This window comes from Propithecus coquereli, unplaced genomic scaffold, assembly GCF_000956105.1.
Source record: "Propithecus coquereli isolate 6110/MARCELLA unplaced genomic scaffold, Pcoq_1.0 Scaffold44, whole genome shotgun sequence".
Classification (NCBI taxonomy): Eukaryota; Metazoa; Chordata; class Mammalia; order Primates; family Indriidae; genus Propithecus; species Propithecus coquereli.
Window position 1 is genome coordinate 9,669,646 of NW_012150174.1, and position 19,106 is coordinate 9,688,751.

General features: G+C 38.0%; 1 protein-coding gene and 1 pseudogene across 1 annotated transcript in view; both read left to right on the plus strand.

Moving 5' to 3' along the window:
• SBF2 (SET binding factor 2) overlaps window positions 1-19,106 on the plus strand; it is a 518,495-nt gene that overhangs the window by 366,978 nt on the left and 132,411 nt on the right. The gene's annotated exons all lie outside the window — the stretch shown is intronic.
• Window positions 5,821-6,871, plus strand: LOC105818431 (annotated as a pseudogene).

The window sequence follows — 19,106 nt, forward strand, 5'->3', positions numbered from 1 at the left end:
TTTTTATTATTTTTACTTTTGTGGAGTATTTTTCTGAACTTTTCAGCTGTTTCCATACGATAGTCAAAGGTTTGGGTTCTTTTGTTCATTCTTCGGAAAATGAGGCAGACTACTAAGACTTGTTCTTTATTCCAAAAGAAATTTAGGAGAGTTCAGTCCAATCGCCATTGAACTCCTGTACTACCATGTCCCAAGTGTTAGAAATACAAAGAGAACAAGTCAAAGTTCTGCCCTTGAGGAATACACACCCTTAGAGAAAAGATAGATTAGTAAAATAAATAATAGCATATGTGTTCTGAAACAGATATAATCTAAGTACTACAAGAATACATTAATTCCTGGTGAACCAAGGAACACCCCAAAGAAATTGTGACATCTGTGTCCAGGAAAGATAAATGGGCATTTGTCTCACAGGTGAGGATGAGGTAAAGAGTGAGTGAAAAGTGAGAAGACATAAATTTTACAGAGAGAGAAAACCCCGTGAATTACTTACATGGAATTGCGACTAGAGGTGGAGGCAGGAGGAAAAGGTAGTCTGTCACTGGACTATGAAGAACCATGTTAAGGCATCTGAATGTTGTTGTATAAACAAGGATTTTACTTCTACGTTCCTATTACTTTTTAAAAGGTTTAAATAAACCAGTAGCACAAATAGGATTTGAAGGGACACGGTTACTTATAAATGACTTATAAAATTACTTTAACCACCTTGGTAGAAAAATTTATTTCAACAAAGTCTCTGAGTGTCTCCCTCAGACACTCTATTTTGCTTACTATTCGTTATTTCAGGAGGAGTGTACCAGTGATTAAGGAGACTAACCCATTCACTTTTTTAAAGGAGGTAGGTAGCAAGATTTCTTCTTACAACATTTTTATGCAGTTGGTTCTGGTCATGAGCTACACTTAGAGACAAACCAGCTGCACATCTTCCCCACTAAGTACATTGCCATTTGTAAGTCATTTCAACAGATCACTTCAGCAGTCATTTGTTGAGTACCTGCTATGTATGATACTGCAAGGATGGAGATGATGATGATGGATAGTGATCGTTAACATATATTAAGCATTTCCTGTGTGCCACACATTGTGTCTAAACAGTTTATATGCATTAGCTCATGATCTTAGCAATAACCTTATGATCTAGATTATCATCTCCATTTTACATTTGAAGAAATAGCATCTAGAGAAATTTAAATAACCTGCCAAGGTTATACAACTAGTAAATAGGAAAAGGCAGAATTCAAACCTAAAAACTTCCACTTTGGGAATATAGCATACTGGACATTCTCGAACACCCCTCCCTGCAGTCACCACCACCAGCAGTAAAACACTAAAAATGTACCATAAAATACAAATATTTTATTAAATGCATAACTAAGCACAAGAAAGTAAAAGAAATCTTTAAGGGTGAAAAATGAGAAGGAAGTAGGAATCTAAGGTAGTATGTTGGTGCTAGCAAAAATTGTTGCTAACCTAAAAACATCTAGCAATATCTGGAACCCAGAGCCTATTTGGTACTGGATGAGGAAATAGAAATTTGTAAACATACTGTATTTGTTAATTAAAGAAACAATTTCTAAATCACAACTTTCTTAACTGGATTATTACCTTCTTAATGGTCTCCCTGCTTTCACCTTTGCCCGGTTGCATTCTATTATCAACACAGCTGCCAGAGTTACCGTTTAGAAACCTAAGTCAAATCATGTCTTTCCTCTGCTCGGAACCTTCCAGTTGCTTCTGATTTTACTCAGAGGCACTTACTAAATTAACTCCATGATTTTGTCTCTCAGTTCTCTTATGTTTTTGAATAAATGTCACTTTCTCAGCGAGACCTATCCTGATAACACTATTTAAAATTTCATGCATTGCTTTCCAGGACTGTCACTCTGCCTTCCCTGCTACTGTATGTATGTGCATCACATGCATTACCTTATTTATTTTATTTATTCTGTGTGTCTTGCTGCTAGAATCTAGGCACCATGAAGGCAAGAAATTTTCATTTGTTCACTGCTGTATCCCCATCTCCTAGGTTGTGTCTGGTACATAATCAGTGCTTAATAATGAATGAAGGAAATTAATGAAATGAGAAAATAAAAATACAATACAGAGGATCAACAAAGCCAAAAGATGTTCTTTGAAAACAGTAATAGAGGCCGGGCGCAGTGGCTCACGCCTGTAATCCTAGCACTCTGGGAGGCCGAGGCGGGCGGATCGTTTGAGCTCAGGAGTTCGAGACTAGCCTGAGCAAGAGCGAGACCCCATCTCTACTAAAAATAGAAAGAAATTAGTGGGACAACTAAAAATATATAGAAAAAAAAATTAGCCGGGCATGGTGGCGCGTGCCTGTAGTCCCAGCTACTAAGGAGGCTGAGGCAGAAGGATTGCTTGAGCCCAGGAGTTTGAGGTTGCTGTGAGCTAGGATGACGCCACGGCACTCTAGCCCAGGCAACACAGTGAGACTCTGTCTCAAAAAAAAAAAAAAAGCAGTAATAGACTTCACACTCCAGTTTTTTCTAATTCCAGGACCCATCCCTTTAACCACTACTTCCTTCTGCCTTCACAAAGCTTACCATCTACTGGGTGGACAGTGGAGTCAGACTGCCTGGGACTTAATAGCTCTGTGACATTTGGCATGTTGTTTTACAACTCTATACCATAGTGTCTTTAACTATAAATAAGGGTGATAAATAGAATCTGCCTTATAGGGTTGTTAATGAGGATTAAATGTGATAGTACATGTAAAGTGCTTACTGCCCAGCACATAACAAGCCTTCAATAAATGTTAATGACTGCTGTTGATTTTTTGTTGTTGTTATTACAACTTATGCTCCTCTTCTTCCTCTTGTCAAGCTCAGCACAACTCCCCACAGAGTGCTAAGAATATGGTAAAAGCCAATCAGAAATCATTTAGGTAGACATTATTATTTGTCTGGCATAAGAATCAGCACTCAAACCAACTGTCCAGTTAGTTCTTATAAGCTCTATGCTGAGTTTTCATGGTAATGACAGATTAATAATGGGTGAGGTGGAGTTGTAAAAGAATGGAGAACACAATTTGTATATTGCTCTTGGGTCAAGAGAATTTTGGGATACCCTCCAGTTGCTCCATAAAAACAACTCTTCCTACCTCTCCTCACCCCTCCCCCCACCACACACATATACCACTATACTTATCAGGCTGTACACTTTCTACTAAAAGGTCATTTGTTGATTACTTGAACTGAAAACAAACAAAATATCTGACTAACTCCCCAAAGGTACAATAACAAACATATGTTCAAAAGTGGGCTATCTGTAAACATTTGACACTTTGGGGTAGAAAGAATCTAAAAGGTCTAGTCAGGTCTGCTATCTATTCTTCATATCCCTCTCAACAAGCTTACAAACTCAAATGCTTTAAGAAGTCAGAAAAGTGATCTAAATGATTGAAGTAGAAATTGTACAGAACTAGAGAATGCTAGAGAATGCTTGCTCCATGTTAAAGGAACACCTGCCATTTACTTCCATTTATTCATTGTCAGGCAAAAAATACACATGCAGTGTTGCCAGATCTTCTGCTTTTCAAAAGATGACGGAAATCCACCTTTTAAAAAAATTCCTAATTATTAATAATAAAACTAAACACAAAAGAACTACAAGCTGTCAGTTTGTAGCTTGGACTTCTGCGTGGATCTATCCAGAAAACAATGAGAATTATAGAATTTTAACTTGAAAGATAGGTCCAGTTAAAAATATAAATTTGTGAGGTTTGTGCAGAGAGATAACTACTAAACCCTGTTGGGAGAAGAGAAAAAAGAATAGAGGTCAGAAACTTGGAGAAATCTATGGAATGACAAAAGGAAGGAAAGCTAAAGAGTGAAACAGCACAAGAGAAATACATGGAGGAGATCAAGTGAAGTTGCAGAATTCCTACTTTGGAATAAAAGATTAAAGAAAGTTGCTTATTTGAAGTCTTTTAGTAGATTATGTAATGCTACTAAAAACCAACTGATCTTTTATTTTGCAAGAAAACAATGAGAAAGGAAACATTATTATGACTAAAGCCAGACTCTAATTTATTCTTTAGTTGCATGAAACTTCATTTATTCTTTTGGCCTCTCCAAGTACATTTTCTTTTTTAGATGATGGTGACACCTCCAATAGACAGACAAAGGGACCCTATGTTTGACAAAAGGAACGATACCCTTCCCTCCCTAATTCTGAGATAATAAGAGGTGAGCGCAAAGGTAGCACTGAAGGGAGGAGACATCCCATCTGCCAGAAAGTCATGCTGGAAAATAGGGGGCAAAGCTGCAGAAGATGTCCTGTATGAGCCTGATTTATTTCTGATTGTGCCTCATCCTTAGTTCACCTGACATCCTGGATCCTATTGCTGGAGGGTTCCAGGGCAGTCAAATAATTCCTGATATACACATTTAAAAATAAAATTTTGGTCTGGGTGCAGTGGCTCATACCTGTAATTCTAGCACTCTGGGAGGCTGAGGGGGAGGATTACTTGAGGCCAGGAGTTCGAAACCAGCCTAGGTAACATAGTGAGACCCCATCTCTACAAAAAATTTAAAAATTAGCCAGCTGTGGTAGAACACACCTTAGTCCCAGCTACTCAGGAGGGTGAGGCAGGAGGAACACTTGAGCCTAGGGGTTTAATGCTGCAGTGAGCTATGATAACACCACTGCACTGTAGCCTGGGTGACAGAAGAAAACCCTAAATAGATAGATAGATAGATAGATAGATAGATAGATAATTTTACAACAGAATAACTTAAAAGATGAAAATTTCATTTTTTTAGAAAAAAGTGGATTTCTTCCAAAAGTATACCTCTTACTTTGCTATCACCATGTATAGAACATAATATAAAATGTTTATGCCCCACCACATTGAAAAAGAAACTAACAAGCTTTAATGTCCACTGTGATTTTCCTCAGAACCAGTAAGACCTCTGCTATTTCTACCCACTGTCCCATCTGTTATAAAATGTGAAGAAAATAAAAAAAGATTGTTAAGTATATAGACCTAGCTTAGAGTTTTATTCATGGACGTGAGGGTTGAAAGAAAATACTATGCAATATAGATTATAAATTATTTAAAGAATATGTTAAAAATTTGAAATAATACAATTAAAAGTTCATGAGCCACTCAGAAGTATGTTCAATAATGGGAAGTAATTACACTGTTTGAATGTCTATGTCCCAAAAAGCTTTGGCTTATGGATTTACTGCCTTAGGGTATTTCCACAAAATGTTCACAATGTGTTTACATGATTGAATATGTAATTTAGTGAAATTTTCCTTCCCCAGAATATTACCTTGAACAATTGGAGAAAAGTGGCTAATTCTTGATTTAGCCTAGAAAACACATGGAAGAGTGTAAGTGGGAAGTCAGAAACTGGACACAAACTGCAAGGCCTCCCATGGGGTTTAAGCAGATAGGAACCCTTCCGAGCCAGGCTTCTGGTGAACAGAGGTATTAACATTTTATGCAACCACAGCTCTGAGACAAATGCTTGATTTCTCTTCCATTGTGCTCCAAGAAAAGTGAAATTTGCAACCTTGGAATAAGGAGAAAGTACACCGCACATTAGAATCACCTGGAAGGTTTTTAAAGACAATAGATGCAAAGGCCCCATGGAAGGGCAGTTGAAACCAAGATCTCTGGGGCTGAGGCCTGGACATCAGTGTCTTAACTGTACCACGGTTGTTAGACTCAGAAGTGTTTAAGGGTTTAAAAACCCAAATAGTCTGGAATGCACTGTGGTCACCAAGGCTTTGACTGCAGCCCACTTCGAGCCGGTTAGTGCCAGGCCTGTTAACTTGAGATGAAACGAAGCTGTTGTCATTTCTGTAAGGAAACTGGCCCAGCAGATCAAGCAGGAAGTACGGCAGGAGGTGGAAGAGTGGGTGGCCTCTGGCAATAAACGACCCTACCTAAGCGTGATTCTGGTGGGAGAGAATCCTGCAAGTCACTCTTATGTCCTCAACAAAACCAGAGCCGCTGTAGATGTGGGAATCAACAGTGAGACAATTGTGAAACCAGCTTCAATTTCAGAGGCAGAATTGTTGAATTTAATCAATAAATTGAATAATGATAACAATGTGGATGGCCTCCTTGTTCAGCTGCCTCTTCCAGAGCACATTGATGAGAGAAAGATCTGCAATGCTGTTTCTCCAGACAAGGATGTTGATGGCTGTCATGTAATTAATGTAGGGTGAATGTGTCTGGACCAGTATTCCATGTTACCAGCTACCCCGTGGGGTGTGTGGGAAATAATTAAGCGAACTGGTATTCCAACCCTAGGGAAAAATGTGGTTGTGGCTGGAAGGTCTAAAAATGTTGGAATGCCCATTGCAATGTTACTACACACTGATGGGGCACATGAACGTCCTGGAGGCGATGCCACTGTTACAATATATCACCGATATACTCCCAAAGAGCAGTTGAAGAAACATACAATTCTTGCAGATATTGTAGTATCTGCTGCAGGCATTCCAAATCTGATCACAGCAGATATGATCAAAGAGGGAGCAACAATGATTGATGTGGGAATAAATAGAGTTCAGGATCCCTAACTGCTAAACCCAAGTTGGTTGGAGATGTGGATTTTGAAGGAGTCAGAAAAAAAGCCGGGAACATCCCTCCAGTTCCTGGGGGTGTTGGTCCCATGACAGTGGCGATGCTAATGAAGAATGCCATTATTGCTGCAAAAAAATTGCTGAGGCTCGAAGAGCGGGAAATGCTGAAGTCTAAAGAGCTTGGAGTAGCCACTAATTAACTGTTGTGTCTTCTTTGTCATGAAGAGCATTCCAAGCCAGCTCAAGAAGCAAAGCAGGCCACTAGAAATGCAATATTTTTTATTTATTCTAATGAAATGGTTTAAAATGATGTTTTGTATTTATTAAAAGCTTAAATGAGTGGGTATTTGTGCACATGGCTCAGCAGTACCTCACCAAGGAGCATTCCAGTATCATGCTGGGTCATGTGATATAGCCAAGAGGAGCCATTAACCTAGGGACGAACACGGGAGAGACATCATCACATTGAGAATGGATGCTTCACTTTGTCAAGCCACCTCCGTTAAAAATTTGCCTTTTCTAGGATTGCATTTCCCAAGTGCTATTCCAATAAGAGTTGATACTCATTTTAGGTTCTAAACCTTCTGACGTCAAGTGGTCAAACCAAAGGAAAAATGTTGCTAGAGAAAATTAGGGAAGAAGTGAAAGGGAAAAAATGGTGGTAATTGAGTAGAAAAAATTACTCTACTTTGTATATGTATTGATGGATAACCAGGTTTATCCAAGTAGAACTGAATTGGCTAGGAAAAAGGAAAACCTACCTGTTAGTAGTTTTCCTAAGCTTTTTTTTTGTGGCTCAGTCATTGGGAAAATGTTTAAGTTGTTCCATTTGCTATTAGCCTTCATTTTATATATGTTATCCATCAGTGAGGTCTCCTTCTATGACTGAAAGGCTTATTTTATAAATTATTCATGTGTATTATCATATTTGACTTTTGCTACATACTTAAATTTCATTGTTAAATTTTTGTATTGTTAGAGGGTATCTATGGTTTCTTTGGGATATGTCGAAACCTATTTTTGAAAAACAAAACTTGGGCTTGATAATCATTTGGGCAGCTCATAAAAGTATGCAACTTACTTTTCCACCAAAGAATTGTCAGCAGCTGCCTGCTTTTCCGTGATGTCCCCTGTTGGCTTTCCCAAAAGATTTTTAAGAGCTTGAGTTAGTATTGAATCTATTCGGACTTTCTGATTAAAGGGTTTTTATTTTTCCATTTTTAATAAAACACATCTGTGTGGAATGAAAAAAAAAAAAAACCCCTAATAGTCTGCCATTCACTTTTGTGTAAATGCTGATGTTTAATATAGGTCAATGACATACTTCACCAGTAGACACTGATGGTGAAGACAGCACTCTCAGGCTGAGGGTGGGAGGACTTTGGAATTTTAGTCTCCAAAAAATAATTTAGTGCCCTGTTGTTCAGGCCTGTAAGTTTAGAATTCTAAACAAGTTAATGAAAAGGTTAATGAAAAATGAGGGACACTTTTAAAATTCATCTTACTTGTTGATTCAAATAAAAAAATATTGATTAGTTCTTTGTGTTCAGAACCCTTTGGTTGTCTAAATGAGGAACAGAGAAGATCTAACCTCTGTCTTTGAGGAACTTATGATTTATTATAAGTGAGTTGGGGAAAAAGAACTCATAAAATGCGGTAATAATAATACTATCTAGCATTGATTGAGCACTTCCTGAGTAAAAGACACTATGTTAAGGACTTTACATATACCATGCCATTTAATCCTCACAATTGTAACCTTAAGAGGTAATCTGAATTCAGAACCCATTCTCTTAACCATCAGATAATGAAGTGGTTCTTTTTGAGCCACTATGTTTTGGCTGTTATTTTTACACAACAATAGATAATAGAAAGTGGTACATAGTAAGTGCTATGGAAGTGTTAGTTTAATATTGCTATCATTATGTAGATCTTTGATGCTGGGTTATGAAGTCCAGATATGATCAGTAGGGAGCTATTGTAGGTACTTGGGCAAGGAAACCAATGTGAATTAAACAATATTTTATTAACTTTGCAATGAAGTATGGCTTAAAAGAGATATCGATTAATGCAAGAGAAGATATTTCAAACACTGTATTAGAAGTTTCACAAAAACAAAACTATAATATGCTAGTCGATGGTTCAATACTAAATTACATATTACAAATACTAATATCTGCTGAAGTTATATAATTGTATACCTTCTGTGATTAGGATATTGTGTCACCATTAACAGTTCTTCTTCCTCATGATTATAATCAAAATTTTACTGGCTTTATTCATCCTGATGCCTGTGAATTTTTGAGGAAATTTTCTATAGATTAACAACAAAATTACTAATTCAAAATTCTTAAGGTTAAAAAATAATGAAAAATTTTGTTTTCACTCAAGCAAGCCCTAGAGTACTTAAATGTTTTCTGGCTGCCATTTACATTTTGCCACTTGCTATCTCTCAAGTTAAGGAAACATTTGTGTTGGTCTGGAATTTTTGTCTATTTACTAAATAATTGATTTCCCAATTACATGTTTGATAATGTGACTTGTTATGTTTTAAAGATCTGTGATGTTACCAGGAAAACTGTGGAAACATGACACATTTTTGCTTTATTGTTTTTCTTACAAAAATAAGTTCATTTGCAAGGGGAGGTGGGGAGGTAGAGACAGTTGTAGAGACTATACTTGGCCAAACCTAAAATCTGTTCTCTTTCCCGTCCAAGAAAGTTAACTGAAGTTGACTTGACTTCTGGGAAGTGCATTGCAGCTGACATCTGGGCGTGTGCCCCATGCCAAAGTGTTATCATGAGAAATCGGTCCAACAGGAGTGGAATTTGAATCCTCTAGAAGGATTGAGTAAAAAAATTATCTGGACAATATCACCTTATTTGGAATTAATAAATGTTAAATTTTTACAGCATAACTCTTTCTGTAGTTATGGGAGATGGATGCTGTGTAACAATTAACAGTTATTCTTCCTAAAATAGCTATGTTCTCAGTTTCATTGGCTTCATCCCAGTGTTTTAAACCTTGTATGTCATAGTACCTTTTAGAATTACCATCTCAGCCCCCTGCAGAGTGCTAAAGACATCTTTGGTGCTCTGAAAAATGTTCATGGTTATAGTATAATTTATCCTTAGCTGCCAGTACTGTGCAGAGAGAGCTTTCTGTCCAAATGCAGATCTTACTTTATTTAATCATTGCTCCAATTCATTTAAATCTTTTATCTGTCATCCTGTTTTTCTTCTTGGACTTGAAAAAATGAGATTCGATATCCAAAAATGTTTTAGGAATGCTTACTATGTTGTAAAAAGACAAAGGAGCATTAGTGTCTCTATGTTTATGATTGTGTGTAATCTTAAAACCAACATTGAACCCAGATCTTTTTGTTTTCCATGGTAAGCACTTGCCAAAGGCTTCTGTAGACGGTAAAAGGATTAAGGCATGCATCTCTGAGGATGGCTATAAATAAATTATAGGTATTTCCTATTCTTTCTACTTACATTTGAAAATCACACTACTTGTGATCCAAGCGATTGATAAAAATGTCGAAAAGGGCAGAATTTTGTCCAGGCCACTTGACACTTCCTTTTAGGGTAGCTTCAATACACGTAGCCATTAGATGTGGAAAATATGCCAGGAAAGGTAATTTGGAATCAAATCACAGAATGCCTAGAATGTTATGGTAAGGAGTTTAAACTAATATTATTCTGTAGTCACTAAGGAGTATACAAAACCATATTCTTGAGAAGGGCAGTGATGTAATTATGTTTCAGAAACTTAACAGTGGTGTAGAAGATGCTCGGGAGGACTGAAAGGTTAGAGCAACGGAATCCACTTAGTAGGCTAGCATAACAGACAAATATTGACGAGGGTACTTAGGGAAAGATCCACATTGACAGGTAAGCAAGCAAGAGTTACAAACCAAATGCCTAATGAGACCAAACAAGTAATGCAAATGAGTTAAGGAGGCCGAAAGAAGAGCACATACCCCATCTAAGGGGCAGCCATTGCTGAGCTGCAGCAGTTGTTACTATGCAGGAATGCAGGAACATTGCTACCACATCTTTCAATTTTTCAAAAGAAGCTTGACATTTAGATGTTATGTAAAATCCCTTTTTTTATTTCAATAGATTGATGGAGTAGGAGTGGTTTTTTGTTACATGAATGAATTGTATAAGGGTGAATTCAGGGCTGTTAGTGTATCTGTCACCCAAATAGTGTACATTGTACCAAATAGGTAATTTTTCATCCCTCATTCCTTCTGAGTTTCCAAAGTCCATTATTCCACTCTGTATAACCATGTATACCCATCATTTAGCTCCCACTTACAAGTGAGTACACACAGTATTTGTTTTTCTGTTCCTAAGATACTTCACTTAGGATAATGGCCTCCAGTTCTATTCGAGTTGCTCCAAAAGACATCATTTCATTCTTTTTTATGGCTGAGTTGATAGGCACTTAGGTTGATTTCATATCTTTGCAATTGTGAATTGTGCTGTGATAAAACATACATATTTTGATATAATGATTTATTTTCCTTTGGGTAAATACCCAGTAGTGGGATTGCTGGAATGGTAGATCTACTTTTAGTTCTATGAGGACTCTCCCTATTGTTTTCCATAGAGGTTGTGCTAATTTATATTCCCACCACCGTGTATAAATGTTCCCTTTTCATCGCATCTGCACCAACATCTATTGGTTTTTTTTACTTTTTAATAATGACCATTATGACAGGGGTAAGGAGATATCTCATTGTGGTTTTAATTTGCATTTCCCTGATGATTAGTGATGTTGAGGATTTTTTCACATATTTGTTGGTATCTGGATATCTTCTTTTGAAAAATGTCTGTCATGTCTTTTGTCCACTTTTTAATGGGGTTGTTTTTTGCTGATTTCTTTGAGTTCCTTATGGAGTCTGAATATTAGTCCTTTTTCAAATGTACAGTTTGCACATATTTTGTCCTATAGGTTGTCTACTTTGTTGATTATTTCTTTTGCTGTGCAGAAACTTCAGAAACTTTTTAGTTTAATTAAGTCCCCTTTATTTATTTTTGTTTTTGTTGTATTTGCTTTTAGGGTCTTAGTCATAAATTCTTTGCCTATGCCAGTGTCCAGAAGAGTTTTTCCTGAGTTTTCTTCTAGAATTTTTATGATGTCAGGTCTTACTTTTAAGTCTTTAAGCCATCTTGAGTTAATTTTGGCTTTTTAGAGGGAAAGGAGTGAGCCCCAAGCTCTGTGGAAACCCGGACGTAATAGGTGCTCTGTCAGAGGCAGGGCCGCCACTCCCAAGTGCCCTGGCTTGATCATCCCCTGTGGAACCCTTGCTGGTCCTGAGTGGAAACAGCTGTGGCTGCCTGGCAGCTGGGAATGGAAGATGGGAGGAGGAAGAGAAGGCCCCAAATAGGGGGGAGCTGGTGCCCTGATCTCCTTTGTGCAAAGGGGCCCTCTGGTGTGCTGTTCTGTCTTCTCAGCTGGAAGCAGCCCACTCTGAATGCCCAAGCTCCAGGAGACCCACAGTTCCCCTGGAACCCACTGATCCCCCAAGGATGCTGCAATCTGAGTAGATGCTGGGGAGCATTGGCTGTGGATTCAGTGATGCCGAGACCCAAGGGCTGAGATTCCCTGGTCGAGACAGTTGCAAAAATGCTGCCTGACCCTGAAGGGAAGGAAATGAGCCGTACCCTCCATACAAAACTGGGCATGCTAAGTAGAGTACTATTGGGGGAGTAGAGTACTACCTCCCCACCACTGCAAGCCTAGAACTGGCCATCCCGCAGCACACCCGCGCCAAAAGCTCGTGCTTGGGAGCAGAGGCAGCTATGTCTGCAGCACTGGCTGGTTGCAGGAAGGGAGGTCCCTGTCTCCATGTCCCTTCCCAGGCTCCAGTGCTGCTTCTGCTTTGGGGTGGGGACACTCTCCTACCCTACAGACTCCTCTCTGCACCCACATCTCCACTGAGAGGGGTGCAGACAACTTTGGATCATGAGCCAGGGGCTCTTGGGTGCAGGAGAGTACACATTCCACCTTCCTCTGTCCTAAAAAGCACTCCTGGCACTTCCCAGTCCCCTTGGGGCAGCCCATCCTACAGATCAGAACTCTGGAAATACTGTCACGCTCTCGTGTCTCCCTGTACTTTGTGGACATCACAGTCCAAGCCCGTGCTAGGGAACGTACGCGTAGGATCCAGTGACAAGGAAACTGAAGGGACTGTGAGTTGCCTGGAAGAATAGAGGTACCTAGCATGTATACAAACAATTTGGTGCCTGCAGTCTCAGCTCAGGTCTATGGTGAGGGGAAGTGACCCTGTGTGGGCCTGTAGGCCAGTGCTCCACTCCCAAGAAGCCCTCAGGTCACTGATGGCAACAGGGCCTAGATTCATCAGGGTAGAAGGGCTCTCCAACAGATCAGGAGCTGGCAGACTGCCAAAGGCATGAGGGGAGGAAAAGTAAACACTCCCACCTACCCTTTCCACCAGACTCCAAATCCCTTGGGGTCAGTCTTCACCAAAATCTTGTTCCTTCTTGATCTGCTCCACAACTTCTTCCCATGAGCTCCCTGGTAAGGGGGATTTCTGGAACCTTTCCCTCAGTATTTCACCTGGGCTATGCTTTTTCACTTGAAATTTTTTCTTCTTTTTAGGACTATCTGGCAACTGATGTCTCTACTTGTCTTGCACCCTCTCTCCTCAAATCTTTTTATTTTTAATGTTGGTTTCATGTTTTAAAAACCCTAGACAGCCAAAACAAAACACATCTGCAGCCAGATGCAGCGAATGGGATACCCACTTTACAACCTCTAGGTTTTAGCTTCTGGTTGTGAATTCTCATATGTTATAATAGGGAAAAGGCCTAAACTTGGGAGCCTGAAAGATCTGGATTTCAATCTTGGCTCATCCTGAGCCCTTAAACAAATGTTTAACTGTATGAACTTTTATTTTTCTTCTCTCAAATGGAGATAACTAAGGATGAAATGAGATGGCATATATTGCATTTAGCATAATACCTGATGTCTATTAAGTACACAATGAATATTTGGTAAGTGAAAAACAGGACATGAATTCAACTACTGATTGACTGTCTGATTCATCAGTCACTGGATACACACTGAAGAATGAAAAAGATACAGTCCCTGTGCTCACAGAACTTAGTCAAGGTCCCACAGCTGATAAATGGCAAAGCCCCTGTTGACTCATGTCAACATCCTCCACCTTCGTGAGGCCCCTTGAGAGTTCTGGTCTCCTGCTCTGGGAAGTCACAGGGCTTACTTGATTATGTTGGTTTTCAGTATACCTTAATGTTTTCATTTAGGGCAAGACTTTCTAGCCTTAGGATAGGAATTAGAAAACTTTTGGTGAGGTACAGTCTGATAACATAATTGAGAAAAGAATGGAAAATGCAAAACTCATGACTCTCTTTGTGAATAGCAAAAGCAAAGGTTTTATTAACTACTTGTCCCTAAAAAGAACTTTGTAAACGGAGTATTCTTCTAGTTTGATTTTGCTTAGGTAGCACTGTTTCCTCAGTATTAGTCAGCATTGTTAGCATTTTTGAGAAGTCATAGATTTGATGGGGATTTGTGGAGGAGCTGCTGAATTACAGAAGAAATTATTACAGCAGAAAATAAATTATGTGGTGCTATAAATACTTGACTCAGTGACTCAGCAAATTCCCTTTATGTGCACAGTGCAAACATTTTGTACCTAACTCAGGAGGTCTGCTTTTAATTTCTGCAGCTTTGCAGTTGTCCCTGTTTGTCAGTGATAGATTTTTACATGACATGAGAGACATGAAGATAAAGAGACCACTTTCAGAGGGAGGCTTACGTGTTGGGGAAATGAAAGCAGGGGCAATCCTCAGTCATAGGAGTGTTTCAATATTGATGGCAGGAGATTACCAAGAAGTCAGAGAACCATCTGGAATGACTGTGAGAAATTAACGGTTTTTATTATACTCTTGGGTAGCATTTCCAACTAATAGAATTAGAACTGTAGTCCTAGAAGGAAACTCCTGGAAAGTATGTAATTAAACTTTAAATTATGTAATTTACATATTAATATGTAATTAACAAGCATTCTGTGTACATCCAATACCTGTATTTAAGATTTTTTAACCAGACATTTGAGTTGATGTCAAGATGTGCAAGACATACTCTTTGCCCTCAAAGACTATTAGGAGAGTGATTATATATACACAAACTTTAAAAATTATTTTTTACTTTATTATTAGTTTAGTATTTAGTTTTTAAAACCTAATAAATTGTTGGCATTTTAATAAATATTATCTCGTAATGAGCATGCAAGAATAGGAGCAATATAGGAACTTATACATGTTCTTATAAAACAGAGTTTACTTATATAAAAAAAAAACCCTCTGTACCTTGATCAATTTTGTTGTAATACGAATATTAACACTCTGTTGTTATTATGTTTTATCAGTTTGGCAACTAAAATCTGTCAGATGCTGTTTTATCTTGTATAATCCTGAGAAGGGTTCTAATATGACATTTCAATGCATTTTTGAGCAAAAACAGTCCTAAATGTGATACAAAATTGATTGAAATAATTGTTAGAGAAGTGAGAAAAAATATTCACAAACTATACTTCCAACAAAGGGCTAATATCCAGAATAATCTACAAAGAACTCAAGTCAGCAAGAAAAAAACCAAACAACCCCTTTAAAAAATGGGCAAAAGACATGAACAGAAGCTTTTCAAAAGAAGATAGACAAATGACCAACAAACATATGAAGAAATGCTCAAGGTCACCAATCATCAGGGAGATGTAAATTAAAACCACAATGAGATATCATTTTACCCCTGTTAGAATGGCTTTTATTAAAAAGTCTAATAACAAGAGATGCTGGCATGGATGCAGAGAAAGGAACACTGTACACTGTTGGTGGGACTGCAAATTAGTACAACATCTATGGAAAACAGTATGGAGATTTCTCAAAGAACTAAAAGTAGACCTACCATTTGATTCAGCAATCCTACTACTGGGTATCTACCCAAAGGAAAAGAAGTCATTTTATCAAAAAGACACCTGCACTCAAATGTTTATTGCACCACAGTTCACAATTACAAAGATGTGGAATCAACCCAAGTGCCCATCAATTCATGAATGAATTAACCAAATGGGGTGTATATATATCATGGAGTACTACTCATCCATAAAAAATGAATTAATGTCTTTTACAGCAATTTGGATGGAACTGAAGACCATTATCCTAAGTGAAGTATCTCAAGAATGGAAAAACAAACACTACATGCACTCTCTAATAGTTTGGAACTAATTGATGGGCACACATAGGCACAGAAAGAAGTAAAAGTCATGGGAAATCAAGAAGGGAGGTTAGAGGGGAGAAGGGGAGGAGTAAAAACCTACTTAACAGTTATAATGAACACTATCTGGGTGATGGGCACACTTACAGCCCTGACTCAAGCATTACAACAGCTATCCATGTAACAAAAACATTGTACCCCCTTAATATTTTGAAATTAAAAAAAAATTGTTAGAGAACTATAAACAAAGTTCTACATAAGATAGTATCTTAGTCTGCTCATAACAAAATACCACAGATTGGGTGGCTTAAACACTAGAAATTTATTTTCTCACAGTTTTGGAGGCTGGAAGTCCCAAGATCAAGGTTCCAACCAATTCAGTTTTTGGTGAAGGCTCTGTTTCTGGCTTGCAGGTGGCTGCCTTATCACTATATCACATGGCCTTTCTTCAATACATGCAGAGAGAAAGATTGCAAGCTCTTGGTGCCTAAGGACACTAATCCTGTTGGATCAGGGCCTCACCCTTATGACCTCATTTAACCCTAATTACTTCTCTACTCCAAATATAGCCACACTAAAGGTTAGAGCTTCAACATAAGAATTCGAGAGGGACATAAACATTCAGTTCATAACAGGAAATAAAGAGGGAGCAACCAGGGAAGGCATTTTGAAAAATGTAGCATTTGACTAGGCCCTTGGAGAATGGATTTTAACCATTAAGGATTGGAAGGAGGGATTCCAAGTGAAAGAAACAACCTGACTGATGTCCCGGCAGTGAGAAACAAAAAGCCTGTTCAGTACACAGAACAGTTACCTGTTTTACCTTCAGGATAATATCTACATGAGTGAATAGTACTCAGGAAGTCAAGAAAGGGAAGATGTGACCAGATTATTTAGTACCCTATAAAACATCAGTTTCTGGTTTTAGTACTTCTCTAACTAGCTATATGACCTTGTTTGTGTTTCTTTACTTCTATTTATCTCAGCATCCCCATGTATTAATGAAAAAATTAAACTATCTCTGAGGTTTTTTCTAACTCAGTGAGTCTATACTTCAAAGCAAGTAAATGATTTAAGTTTAACAAGCATTAACAGGCAGAAGAATCTATTACCACTTATATAAATTGAATTTGAATTCTTTCCACCCCTCCGTGAATTGGGCACCTTATTCAGCATATTCCAAGCACCCAAACCGGACCTCCCAGGGAGGACTGACCAGGCAAATTGGGAAAATATATGACTTCCCCTGCCTGGTTCCACGCCCTTTTTCCACCCTCACTGGCCCTATTATTTTCTCCTGCTTTTGACTTCCAGTTCCCTCATGACTGGTCTGTTTACCCTGTTACGGAAACTTAATCCCAAAGCCTTCCCTCATGTTCAGTTATGGACAATTGGGTGAAGGTATCCCTAAGCCTATAGCAATATTTGCTTTTTAGTGGGAACTAGGCCTTTTACTATAAAAATGAAACATGGAAATAAACTTTTAAACATTAATAGAGGAGATGGGAGTAGAAGGAATGTGGATTTCGTGGTGTTCTAAAGGCCTTGGAAGTGAGAAATGATCCCCTAAAGCTTGAAAATCATCTCCAGTGCTAGAACAGCTTAATGTAGGTTTATAGCCTTTTATTCTTAGCACTGGACCTGCCTTGGTTATTTTTGGCCAAATAATTACTGTTGTTTACTCATTTTCTAGAATTCTACATATAATTGTTGGCTTACCTGTGCAAACACTTGGATAACTTTGTCCCAGTCTATATAATTCAATAGATGATTCTTTCTCCTAGGAAATGGCTATTAGGTACATAACTTATTCCTCATTCTAAAGGCTCAGTTTTAATGAATCTTTCTAAAATAAGAAGCAGTAAAATTAAAGTTGAAAAAGAGCTGTTCTCCTCAAAAATAGAGACATACTTCTTTAAATTTTCCCCTTTTATATTCAGCTTACAATATTAAGTTTTTCTTCTCAAAAATGGCACATGCCAGTCAAGAGGTATTATCTTCGTGATGAACTTAAGTGAGGAGCTTGGGTGATTCATCTGAGAATATTCTAGAAGTCAGAAACTATTCAAGGCCCAACCCCAGTATTTACTGCTCTGTGGCCTCCACTTTGCGTAGGCACTACCTCAGTGAATCACACTGGCTGTCTGTCACTCATTCTCTGAAGACCACAGCTTCAAAATAAAACCCTTAAAAAGTATAGGCACTGAAGTAACAGTTACAATTTAAATGCACCCACAGTTGACTATACCATGAATGCAACCTACAATTTGAGTCTTTATTTGGTCCCTGACAAGAATCTAAAGGTTTTTTCGTCAAAATATCAGTGAAATTTGAAAATTTGGGCCCCAAGATGTTGATTTTGTTGTTTATAGGAAATACTTTCAAGACTTTGCTTTTTGTAAGTCTGATAACAATTTTTTTTTTTGGTCTCTGGAAAAGTTGAGTAGATGGAAATTAAGAAAGGAAGAGATGTCCTACAAAATTGTAATTCAGTAGTACTGCAGTTTCTGCTTTTATCCAGTAAGAAGTAGAAAATAATATAAGTTCATTTTTCTTAGATTCACTATTATTTATTTGGCAATAAAAATTCAAGTTAAAAATCACTTGAAATCAGTTTACTAATCATGCTTTTCCTCTAGATTCTGTTTGTCATTAGAGTAGTCTCTAAGATAGTGATAACATTATCCAAATTTAATCAGAGGATTTAAACCATAAAGTTTAATCACATAAGAAAATTTGCTCTTCTAAGGAGTTTACCTTTTTCCTTTTTTTAATCCTAGTATAGTAATGACCTATTAAATACAGAACATTTGGAGCTGGATGATTATAGACGGCCTCCTAGGTACATACACGCCTCACTGCCCATGCAGATCCCTAAAACTGCTTATCGTTCCTCTACCTAGGCAGGTGCTTCTGTTTTCCAGAGATATCCGTGACTTCCCACATGGGCTTTCTGCTATGACCTTGTACAACTATGCCACTGCCCCCACTATCACCTTGAGCCCCTGGCTGCTGCTTCTGTTTACCAAATATATATTAAATGTCACATACTGTGCTGAGCATTTTACATACAGAATCTTCCTACCTTCATGGGGCAGAGCTACCCTGAAATGAAGTTAGCACGGTATACCACAGTCTTTTTAATTTTGCTTCCTTTATATACCTTCTGAATTATCAGACTGTGGTGAATGACTACAACCATTATTTGTGACTGTGAGTTAATATTTTCATACTGTAATAATCCATATCTCTTTAGGCAT